The following is a 13,126-nucleotide window of genomic DNA, read 5'->3' as shown; positions in this document are numbered from 1 at the left end:
TTGCGTAAATTGGCCCTCCTTCTCTCTAGAGAAGGTTTAAATTGAAAAGTTGTGAGTCTCCATTAGCACCTCTCTGAACTGCTGTGCAACTGAATTAACCTTCTGACTTAAAGAACAAAATCACTTGGCCTCTGCAGGCCCTGACAATAATTCACATCGTGAACTCGTGGAATAAGCAACTTAGCTTCACACCTTAAGCTAAGCTTTATGTATTAGGCAGCACGGTTTAATCACACTTTATCTGAAATGCACTTTTCAGCCAGCATGTGCTGTGTAAATAGCTGCTGCCATTTATAACAGAAATTGGAAACGCTTAGGGTAAAAGCACTGAGAATGGCTCAAGAGGTCCCAGCAGGAAGGGAGAGGGAAATAAAAATAAAAAAAGAGGCAACTGGTGAAAATTGCTTAAACATTTTTGTGCAAATCATTTACACTTTCAGATTGTCTGAGACAAACATTTTGACAGCACAGCACTTTAGGTCAAGCTTCTTGTTTGTTGTTCTTTGATGGAAGGTTTTTAGCTGAAGGAACTTGCTCCCAAATATTAAAGTGGTAATGCAGTTAAAAGGCATTTTTAAGGTCAAAATGACCCAAAGCAAGAATGTTCTGACATTATTTATTTTAAAACAAATTACATAATTGGAGAGATTATCAAAGGACAATTTCAGCATCCATACTTAAAAACAAATTACTTATGCATAGTACATTCACAAAGTGCTTATTCTTTCCTTTAATCTGTGTTTATATTTAATTCGTTTCCTCCCTAGTTTTACATTAGCCTCTTCACTCTTTTAAAGTATCTGCCTTTAAGAATTAGACACAGTAATTGTCTTAAACTTGAATTATAATCTGTGCCACACTGATTTTTTATCTATATTTCCTTTAACTGTTCTAATATAAAATGGGAGAGGAAAAGACACACATAAAGCATAATAAACATAATATACTACTCCTGTCTTGTTAAAGTGGATCTATATTTGAACAAAACCTGCTCAGTTTTTGCTCTGGCTGTTTCATTACCAGTTATTTTGTTTATAGTACAATGCCATTCTCTCAATGTGCAGTGCTGCAAGTACAATACAGTTACAATACAGTTTATTTTTGTATAGCCCAAAATCACACAGGAAGTGCCGCAATGGGCTTTAACAGGCCCTGCCTCTTGACAGCCCCCCAGCCTTGACTCTCTAAGAAGACAAGGAAAAAACTCCCAAAAAAACATAGTAGGGAAAAATGGAAGAAACCTTGGGAAAGGCAGTTCAAAGAGAGACCCCTTTCCAGGTAGGTTGGGCGTGCAGTGGGTGTCAAAAGAAGGGGGTCAATACAATACAATGCAGTACACAGAACAGAACAATTTCTCAATATAGTAAGAAATAAAAAATATAAATTTTAGAAGTACAGAACAGAATTTAACAGTAGATGATATATCCCATGATAAGATTTGGATTTGTGTAGAGTCCTGGAGACCTCATCCTTCAAGCTGCCTCCCCCATTTGGCCATTCCACGGCTGAAACAGTGTTGGGCCAGCCAATCCGATGAAAGGACCCCTCTTTCCCACGATTCCTGCGATCCTCCATCTGGGATGACTTTTCCTTAGGCAGGCAAAACAACTTGGCAGGTGGGCCATGGCACCAAGTGGCACATTTGAGTACTGAGAAGAAAAACAGAATAAGTGAGGGTTAGTATACAATTATAACTGTCATGTTACTTATGTTTAAGTGCTAATGACTAACAACAGAGATGCAGTCTGTACAGTAATCAGCAGCTCTAGTCAGGATATGCTAAACTGAAGTAGTGAGTCTTCAGCCGGGATTTAAAAGCTGAGACCGAAGGGGCATCTCTTATAGTAGCAGGCAGACCATTCCACAGTTTAGGGACCCAGTAACTAAAAGCTCGACCTCCCACTGTTATTTTATTAATCCTTGGGATCATAAGCAGACCGGCATCTTGAGATCTTAATGTGCGCTCAGGTTTGTAAGTCATGATAAGTTCAGACAAGTAAGCCGGACCTCGACCATTTAATGCTTTATATGTTAAAAGAAGGATTTTGAAATCTGCCCTAAACTTAACCGGGAGCCAGTGTAAGGATTTAAGAACTGGAGTTATGTGTTCGTATTTTCTTGTTCTTGTAATAATTCTCGCAGCCGCATTTTGGATTAACTGGAGGCTGTATAAAGAACAGTTTGAACATCCAGTGAACACCGCATTGCAGTAGTCAATCCTACTAGAGATAAATGCATGAATTAGTTTCTCAGAATCCTGTTTATTTAAAAAGCGCCTTAATTTCCTAACATTTTTTAAGATGGAAGAAACATGTTTTGGACAACTTTGTAATATGCGCTTTAAATGACATGCTAGAGTCAAAGATAACTCCTAGATTGCGGGCTGATTCAGTAAAATTGACTGGGATTCCCACTGAGTTAAATGATGACAAAATATTGTTGTGATCAGCATCATTCCCTCCAACAATTAACATCTCTGTTTTATCTGTATTTAAAGACAAGTAGTTCTTATTCATCCACTCCTTTAATTCACTAACACAGCTAATTAAAGACAGCATTGGAGAAACTTCATCTGATTTAAATGAAAGGTATAACTGGGTGTCATCTGCATACGAGTGAAAATTAACATTATGTTTCCTAATGAGAGATCCCAGTGGAAGCATGTAAAGTGAAAACAGTAAAGGTCCCAGTACTGAGCCCTGCGGGACACCATATTGAACTTCTGTGTATAATGATGGAGTACTGTCAGCACATTTCTGTACATATTGGAATCGATTTGATAAGTAAGAACTAAACCAAGCGAGCACGGTGCCTGTAAGCCCAACATCATTTTCTAGCCTGTGCAGTAAAATAGAATGGTCGATGGTGTCAAATGCTGCACTTGCATGACTCAAGTCATGACAGAAAATGGCAGAAGACTCTAAGGTCAGTACTTGCATGTTTTAGAACCTAAAGTAACATCATTACAATTATTTTGCCCTGTGGGATGCCTTCCTAATCATTTTCTGTGGAAATGACTTTTAACAGTATTGGTTAAGTCCATTTTTAAACATTGATTGGTAACAAAGCCTTCACTTGGTGAAGCAATCCTGAAATTGTACATTGTTAGAAGGAGGTCCCATCTCATTTGTTTGCCAGCAAGTCAATTTGTTTATCTCCCAAACTCGATTTTATATCTAGATCCAGGTGGTCTCTTACCAGTAGTAAAGTGACATCTAAACGGATTTCAGTATTGTCACCTTTCTAATTCATTCATAGTATGCTTCTTCAAATGCAACTTCAATATGTAATTCTGTGCAGTATCTGTTCCTTTCGGCATATTACCGTGTAATAACACTGTCACAGTGCTTGATCATGGTTGGTCTATTTCAAGTCCAAAATAATAAAAATAAGGCCCCTGCTTCTTTTTACCACCTTTTATTTTAAGTAGTGAGCTGCTTTTCTTAGCGAGTTTACTACATCATTTTCATTTGCTGCATTGTGGTTCTTTTCCCTCCAATCCCAACTTCTCAGCAGCCTAGAGCAGGCTTGTCAAACTCATGGCCCCCGGGCCGCATGCGGCCCGCAACAGAAATCTGTGCAGCCCGCATGACAGATCCTAGTTAGCACTGAACTTGTACAAAATTATTACTATCGTTTGTGATTGAATCATTCTGCATCTTCGGTGTTACTTATTGACTTTCCTTACTTCTGCCTTCTGACAAAAGCACGTTTTCCTCTGGCATTACGGTACCGGAAACGTCATCTGCTAGTATAGCCACGAACCTTGTCCAAATTTAATGAGCTGCAGCGTCACAACTGAAGTGCTAGGCTGCAACAGGGGTGGCCTTAGGCATGTGCTAACTGTGCACCTGCACAGTGCCGCCAAATCCCAGGGGCCGCCACGCCAATATATATTGAATATAAAACAGAAAGAGAAAATAACGACACAGCTGATGGCAATGTGGCCGAAAAACATTCTGTTTCTTGTTAATTAGTACGCTGTATTTACAAATGTCGCTAGAGTCGGAGCAGTAAGCTATATGTAGTATTATAATGTTCTGCCGTAATGAGAATATCATGGGCCGCCACTTGGTTTTCAAGTTACGGACACACGTATATAGAAGCGTGTCATGAGCACGAGGTGGCTATGCAGTGTCCGCAACGCTTTCATAAGATACCATATTGACATTGCCAGACGAAGGGGCCACCGATTCTTTCTCTGCCCAGGGCCGCCACGAGCCTAGAGCCGCCCCTGCTAAGGCTACACTACTGGCTGGGCTGCTGAGACTGACCACTGGGCAGAACTGACCATCACGAGTAGTAATAGCCCGCATATTTTCACGTTTTTTGCTGTAGTTTCATGTAATTTTGTGATAGTATTGTAACGAACAGTTAGTGCAGACTACAGCTGAAGATCTGAAGTGGACACGAGAAGTTGGTGAGTTGTTTATTAACATATTTTTGTGATTTTGAGTTTGTATAATTATTGTAGGGCAGGTGGCTTTTTGCATATCGGCTTATTTTTACAATATAAACTTTGAAGTAAACTTAGTAAAGTAAAATTTGATTTTTGGAGGATTTGTTTTCCAACTTGAATTACTGAGCAATGAATTCAGTGAGCATTTTCGTGATTTCAGTTCACACAAACAGGGCATTGCGCTGTTCTCTTACAACGTTGAGAATGCGCCTGAGAATATCCAAATGGAATTGACTGAAGTGCAGTCAGATTCTATTCTGAAGGCAAAATACAACGAAGTTGGTGTGCCAGGCTTGTATGCTTACCTGCCACCCTCGTATGTGCAGATCCGTAAGTTGGCATCGAGAGTACTGTTAATGTTCGGAAGCACTTACCATTGTGAGCAATTTTTTTTGTTAATTAAAGCTACCAAATCCCCACATCGCTCAAGACTTACCATCGAGCACCTTTCATCCCTCATAAAAGTTGCAGCTGCACAAGATTTCAAGCCTGATATTGACGAACTGGTTACTAACAAGAGATGCCAAGTGTCGGGACAAAAGAAATAAATCTCACACTGTAAGGCTCCTATATAAGCAATGAATATAATATAATGAATATCAATCATCAAGACACTATATAAAAGCGGTCGGGATTGTCCTTCCGTCCCATGAGTGCAAAGCGTAGCGGTATTCCGCTTATCACAGACTTACTACTTGCGGCTTGCGGTACGAAGTGACGCGATGTGAGCAGAGTTCTGGTGCTCCCATCGTTCCCTTGCTTTTGTGCGCGATGCGCTGGAAAAATAGACAAAATTATGTCTCTGGAAATAATTAATGTTGATGGAGTACAAATGCCTCACCGCGTAGTAAATATCCGGGGAGATGGTGCTTGCTTATTCTCATCTATAGCTTATTTAGTGCATGAAACTCCGTCTTTAGCGGTACAGATTCGGGCTGACATTGTACGACATGTTTTAAGTAATTGGTCAAGGTTTCAGCCATTTACAATGATGCCGTCAGGAATCTCTTATAGGCCTACAAATGAGCTTCAGTATCTCACTGAAATGTCAAAGTCTCAAACTTATGGTACCATTTATGAGCTAATGGCAGCGGGAGAGTTGTTCCCCAATGAGTTTCAAGTATATTATTATGGAGTCCTACACTCCAAGTTTGGACAGGCACTCTAGGGGATAAAAAAACTTAGGTTTTCGGGAGATGTTATGAATGGGCACGTTGATGTTCTCATTCCCTACACTTACATGCCTGATGTACACATGGAGCGCACACAAATTGAGGATTTTAGTCGGTCGCCTTAAAAGGTGGGTGAGCCTAGTAATATAATAAGGACCTAGCTAAGAGGTTAAGACTCTAATTCTACACTGTTGTATGGAGACTGCATGGAAATAAATTGCTTTTCTTTAAACTTTAAACTTTATGTGTTACATTTTTTAAAGTTTTCAGTATTGGAAAGAATGCTACAGTAACTTTGTATAATAGTATAATAGTATTTGTTACAGTACGGCCCGCTGACGCACGTATGGCAGTCGAATCGGCCCACCAATGGTAGTGAGTTTGACATGCCTGGACTAGAGTATGTGCTCTGAGTGGTTTATTGAGCCCTTGTCTTCTATTTGATTTCCTTGAAGTCAAACTCCTCTTTATCCTGCTGTATTGTTAGTCAATACTTCATGCAGCCTTATAACTAATTAGGTTGGATTACAAAAATGCAGTGTTTTACTTACTCTTGCTCAGTCTTAGTGTTTCCTTATGCTGTTCTCTTGCTCCTTGTGTCATTGATCTTATGCCAGTTCTAACAATGTCAATGTACTATTGCCTGGAAAGTCATTTAAAACAGTGCCTCAGCCTTCTCAACAACTATGCATGTTATAATTCAGATTTGTACAAAATCATGTGTCTCATGTACAATACAACATACCATCAACCCCAAACAACTCGATACCGCTTAGCTCGATAATCTGGTTAATTAGATAAAATGCCACAACCCCAACTAAATACTCAGAGTGGCACGTTAAGAAATATTTGTTTTACTCAATATCAGATAACTCGATAATCCATTTAATTCAATAAAATGTTGGTGTCCCCAATGGAAAAATCCGCTCAACTCAATATTTTACTACCCAAATACACATTGCATTTATTAATTTTACGGGTGCAAAAAAATTATGTGATAAATGTCTGCTTTACTTTTGCAGCCGAGGAATCCTCAACAAAAGCTCGAAGGTCTCGAGCCATCTTCAGGTGATTTTGCATTGCATCTGGGGGGACACTGAAGAGATCCTGAAGTCGACGAAAAGATGTTGTGGAAGTTGTCCGTCATCTCAGAAGGAGTTTTTGTGTAACTTGATTCTTCGTTGAAAAATCCAGCTGCATGAAAGCAGTTGAGGATTGTGCTTTCCTTCACTGCATCCCATGATTCCTGAAGAAGCTCCACAGTGTCCAGCAGATTGAAAGAAAAGTCAGTGTTTTCATTTTGATCCGTCAACCACTTTAGTGCCAGCCTTCTTTGGTAGAAGTGCTTGATGTTCTTAATGATGCCGCAATCCATCGATTATGTACATACAGTAGTATTGGGAGGAAGAAAGAAGAGTTCGATGTGGTGTAAATTTGTGACATGAGGATTTGCCGGTTGCACAGATGTTATTCGATACACTGGATTGTTATTTGTTCTCAGCCATTCAGCTTCATGAACATGCTTTTTCAGATCATTTCTCATTGGTGAAAATGTCAAATAACATGCCTTCAGTAGTGAGAGAAGGTTAATAAAAGCCTCGGTGAGCTGCGCCAAGCATGTAGGATAAAAAATTACTTAAAATGTCATATCCGGCTATGTTGATAATCAGGTTAACTCAATAATTAATTTGAGCACCGAGAATATCAAACTGTCCAGAGGTAAGTGTACTACCTGAGTGGTACATAATCTGTCCTTTCCTCTTTATGCCATGCTTTCAGATTTGTAGTAACTGTGAAATCTCACGTCTCCATCACAGTTTTCATGATTCTTGACTTGTCTCATGCTTTTTCTTTTAAATACCCATTTTTTGTGTGTTCATAGGGATCTTATTTATTATTTTTCAAACAATTCATCATTTCTTTTGTTTACTTCTGGTCACTGCCATTTTCTCTTGTGGTAGCTGTTTCACGTCGGCAGTTGCCATAGAGAGCATTTCTGGAAGTTAAGTGTTTTTAATTTTGCAACAATTTAAAGATTGTCATGATGGAATCTTAATTATTTGACTTTAATTGATCCTGAGATAATCTTGCCATGTTTGCTTTCATTATTTCCTAGTTTGACTTCCTAATTCCTGAATTTTTGCTTTTGTCTTTTTTTTTTATGAATTTTCATTTACAAATTGGTTTTGATGATCTCTCTCTCTCTCTCTCTTAGTTTTCTGGTTATGATCCCTTCCCTCTCCTGGGGACTCATGCATAACGCGAATTCACACTAAAGCATGGCATACGGGCAAAAGTGGAAATGTGCGTACGCAGAAAAAAAATCCAGATGCATGAAGCTATGCGTACGCCAACTTCCACGTTCTTCCGCTACATAAATCCCGGTCAGCGTAAAAAGTAACGCACGTGTATGCGCCTGCTGCCACTCCCCAACTCCTTCCAGAATTATGCCTCTTTGAATATGCAAATCAATATACTTAGCCCTTAAGCTCAGCGTTCTGTGAAAAGACTATGGCAAAATCACGGGGGAAAATAGAAGAATTTCAGCGAATACCAAGTGGAAGCAAGGAAAAACGTACTATTTGTTGGTTTAAACAGTGGTATAAACACATCAAAGTCGCCATGAAAAGGCGGTTCATAGCCCGCCATATGAGAGTCATATGGAAGCTTACTAGGGTACAGAGAAAAGACAGAAAATAGGCACACAATGACAAAAAAAGCTTGAAATGTCAGCTTTAATCTCGAAATTTCCACTTTAATCACGTAGTTTATTTTGTCATTAAAGTAGAACAGCATAAACTTCATCTTAAAATCGTTTAACTTACTAGTTTCTCAAATACCATCGTAACTAAATTAGCACATTAAATGCTTTGTTTTGTATGTGTTCTTCTGTGTGCTCTATGTGTGTGAATCACTATGTGCTTCTTAAACGAGCTTTCTCTTCCTCCAACAGGACACAGAATCTATTACATTCATGATATTACAGCTCTCTGAATAAATTAAATACTGAGATGTATACTTGATATCATTTTCATGATGATAAGAATTAAAGCATGTTATTAAACATGGGAACACGGTGGCGCAGTGATAGTGATGAACTGGCGTCCTGTCCAGAGATTGTTCCTGCCTCATGCAAGATGTTTGCTGCACCATTCATGACCTTCGATGAAATAATTTATTGCAGCAGTACTGTCTCTTTCAAATGTACTAACTTCCTATACCTGTCCTTCCATTTCTTTCTCCAAGTACCCAATCGCCACACAGTCAGCGCTGTAATAGATGTCAAGCCATCTGTAAGCTTAGAACGCAGATTCTTCAAAACTTTTAAGGAACATTGAAATATCTTCATAGTACATGTTTAATTATTCTATCCATCTATCCATCCAGTGTTGTGCCAGCCCCAGCAAGAATTCAGCACGAGGCAGGAACAATCCCTGAACGGGGTGCCAGCTCCTTGCTAGCGCTGCAACACCGTGTCCTCACATGTTTAATTATTAACAATAAAGATTATTTAAATGATGTTAAAATTTTATCTGTATAATGTAAAAAACATATTTTGCTGCATTTCATCTTAAAAATTATATCGTCATCATATGTAAATACTCGCTTTATAAAGTGGCTCAGGTTGTGCAATATTATAACAGTATCGTAAGTTTACAGTGAGGTGATTGTACTTATAAGTAAAAACATTTCAACAAGGAGCACTTGATGGACTGATTGATTGCGTTTATAGTTCTTGGGATGAAACTGTTTCTGAACCACGAGGTCCCTACAGGAAAGGCTCTGAAGCGTTTGCCGTATGAGAGCAGTTCAATAGATAGTGTGCATGGCTGAGGCAGCGTGTGCTTGATGCTGTATACCGATAATACTCTTTCCAATCAGCTGCTGTAGAGCTGTGATTCTACACTCAGGTACAGTGATATAAATACTCTGAGGGGTGCAGTGAGTGTAACAACGCTAAAGCAGCTATGGTATTTAGAATAGTATGGCCATTCCGTGGACTATTATATTGTTAAAGGTTAATTATAATCAGATGCCTTAAACTAATAAACAATATGTGGTTAATTTCAATGTATTTGATAAAGCTGCATCAGGGATGTGGATCTAAAAAAGAAAGGGAAACCACACTAGAACAAAAGCACTGCTTTGACGTTGGGAGCCACCAGTTTGCAAAACCGAGCGGAAAACTTGTGTACGCCAAGGATTTAGCTGGCATGAAAATGTGAGTGGCTTTACACCAAGGTTAGTTTTTATACTTTGCGATCTGGGCGTGGAAATGTGCATACGCAACATTTATACATGAGGCCCCTGGTCATTCTATTCAAATTTGGTTGCATTCCAATGCTTTCTCAACAACAATAGGTCCTGTGCACTAGGATGAGCTGATGGTTTTACTCTTGGTGGTCTAGCACCATTCTGTTCTCTCCTCAAACCATCTCAATGTAGATAGATAGATAGATAGATACTTTATTAATCCCAATGGGAAATTCACATTCTCCACCAGCAGCATACTGATACAATAAATAATATTAAATTAAAGATTGATAATAATGCAGGTGAAAAACAGACAATAACTTTGTATAATGTTAAATGTTAACGTTTACCCCCCCGGGTGGAATTGAAGAGTCTCATAGTTTGGTGGAGGAACAATCTCCTCAATCTGTCAGTGGAGCAGGACAGTGACAGCAGTCTGTCGCTGAAGCTGCTCTTCTGTCGGGAGATGATACTATTTAGTGGATGCAGTGGATTCTCCATAATTGATAGGAGCCTGCTGAGCGCCCTTCGCTCTGCCACAGATGTTAAACTGTCCAGCTCCATGCCAACAATAGAGCCTGCCTTACATCTACTCCTTTCATCTTCCTTGTCCTTTTGTAAACGTTTATGGCACATTTCATGAACGTCCATTAATCACCAATTTACTAAATACTTCATGTAACCTCTCCATAGCTGTGCTGTCAATTTATGAAATCCTGTTTGAGCTCCATTAGCTCATGTATTTATTTTCCTAAAGTGACTCTAGGAATGTGTGTGGATTTTTTGTTGTGCCATAGCATGAGATCAGTTCAAATACAAGATAAAAAGTAGTCACTTATAATAATTATCATTGTATGATAACAATCTTAAAATAAAGTATTCTCTATATCAAGAATTAGATCAACTTGTTTAAACCACAGAAAGCAATTTTTCATTTCACTGATACTTTTATTGAAGCAATGCATACATGACCTGTGTTTGTTCTGCAGTAATTATAACTTTAATGCTTTCCTTCTCTTTTCAATTTCAAAAAATTTGTTCCATTAAACGGTCTTTATTTTATCTAGCACTTCAACATGAACTTCATTCAAAGCACTTTCCTTAATAAACAAGGAAATCGAATGGATTTAAACATATAACTAAGGAAAAAGAAAATGTTTTCAATGTATATAGATAGATAGATAGTCAAAGCAGGAGCATGAATGGAAGCGTAAAACACTTTAGATAATAAATGCTTTTAATACACAAGTCAGGACCATGCAAAGAGCCAGTATTTATGTTTACTTATATTTTGTAGAAATTCTCTTTTCAAAGAGTTTTCTTACACTAAAGGAGTGTGAAGATTCATTTGATAAATGGCGCTATTTATACAGCAAAATGCAACGAGAACCTACTGAGGTTTTAAACGTAAATAATGAACTAATTACCCTAATTAAGTCTGTGAAAACCTGAGTTGAATTCATAGCAGAAGGCTGATATCATGTTAAACAGAGCTATTTGTTATCATTTCAAAAAACAAACATACCATATAAAATGCAGAAAGCTAGGCATTTACTGAAACATTAACAATCTCTTATTACTATTATAGTATACCTGGCATTTTTAGTATATCTGATTGTGTTCCACAATTGCATGTCAAACAATTGCCATTGCAACCTACGTCCCACCGCTTAGCTTGGCAGTAAACCCATATGGGTGCTCTGTATGACTTTTCAAAGCTTTTCCAAGCTGCATGTGTTACATGGCCACCAGCTGCTGATCTCTGAACATCATATCCAGACCTGAATCTTGTTACAAATGAGGCCCGCTTAGATTGATTTTGGATTATTCTTTGTGTAGCTATTTCCCTTGCTCTATTGCACTTGTAAGATGAAGAAGGCTCCATAGAACAACACTAAGAATCCCAAAAGCTTAAGACTGCTCCACTTTACAAAGGTCACAATCTTAGAAAGGGTAGGTTTCAAAACCTGTCAGTGAACAAATAATTGCCCTCTGCAGGAAAAGAGCAGCTTGTTCTCTGCAGAAGAAGGGAAAGTAGACAGTCCGATGTGGTGGAAAAGTTCACATACCTTGGGATCTTGTTCATGTGTGAGAGTAGGGGTCATTGTGCGACTGCCAAGGTGGTAAAGCAGCAACTAATTCCTTTGATGAAACCTTCAGTTTATTGTTTGTCTATATCCATCCATCCATCCATTTTCCAACCCGCTGAATCCGAACACAGGGTCACGGGGGTCTGCCGGAGCCAATCCCAGCCAACACAGGGCACAAGGCAGGGAACCAATCCTGGGCAGGGTGCCAACCCACCGCAGGTCTATATCTCTATTTTCAAATATTGATCAAGGTATCCAGGTAGTGAGCAAAAGATTTCAATTGTGAGTATACTGCAAGTGGCCAAAGTGAGGTGCTGAAAATCGCTGGACTCACTCTTCATAAGAGTGTCCTCTCCTATTGCTCAAGAAACCAGCAATAGGAGAGGAACTTGGAGTACAACTGTTGCTTCTTTGAATTAAAAAAAACAATCTAATTTGGGGTTAAGTGTGTATTTGTGAAGCCCTTGGGATCAGCTATCAGCCCACCTGGAGAAAACTCAAGAGGAGACCCAAAACATGCTGCAGGGATTATATCTCTGAGCAGGTTTTGGAGCACCAGGGCATAAGTACTGGGAACAAAATAGCCTGGTCAGTTCAGCTCAGTACACTATCACCTTGAGCCTCATCAGTAAAAGCAGAAGGAACATGAATGTGTGAATTAGTATGATTTGACGTCACTTTACCTAAGGTGATATCAAAGTACATGAGCATAATGAAAGCTGACAGGCATATTTTTTTGCAGTTTGCCAGCAGGCAGGTTTATAGATGTGATCAGGTTAACACAGCAATTCAGAAGTGGAAAATCGTGTGGTTCAGTGAATTAACCAATACACCATACTGCCTGCCAAACAAAAAACAAGGCTTTTTAAAATAAAAAATAAAAAAACGGGGCAGCTTCAAGATTTTGAAACAAATTAATCCTAGCCTATTCTAGTATAATGATGACTTTATCAGAGCCATACTGGTCAAAATTATGCTGATTAAAGCAAATCAAAAAAGCTGCTTGTTATGTTTCAAAGGGAATCTAAACACGAAGAAGTGCTTTCTTTTTTGATACTTATAGTCTGGACACGTTACAATATCAAGTTACAAAAAGTCACTCATAAATTAGTGACAGATAGCCATAACATGCCAAATAATTAAAAAACAGC

Source organism: Erpetoichthys calabaricus, chromosome 12, assembly GCF_900747795.2.
Source record: "Erpetoichthys calabaricus chromosome 12, fErpCal1.3, whole genome shotgun sequence".
Taxonomy (NCBI): Eukaryota; Metazoa; Chordata; class Cladistia; order Polypteriformes; family Polypteridae; genus Erpetoichthys; species Erpetoichthys calabaricus.
This window is presented reverse-complemented; position numbering follows the sequence as displayed.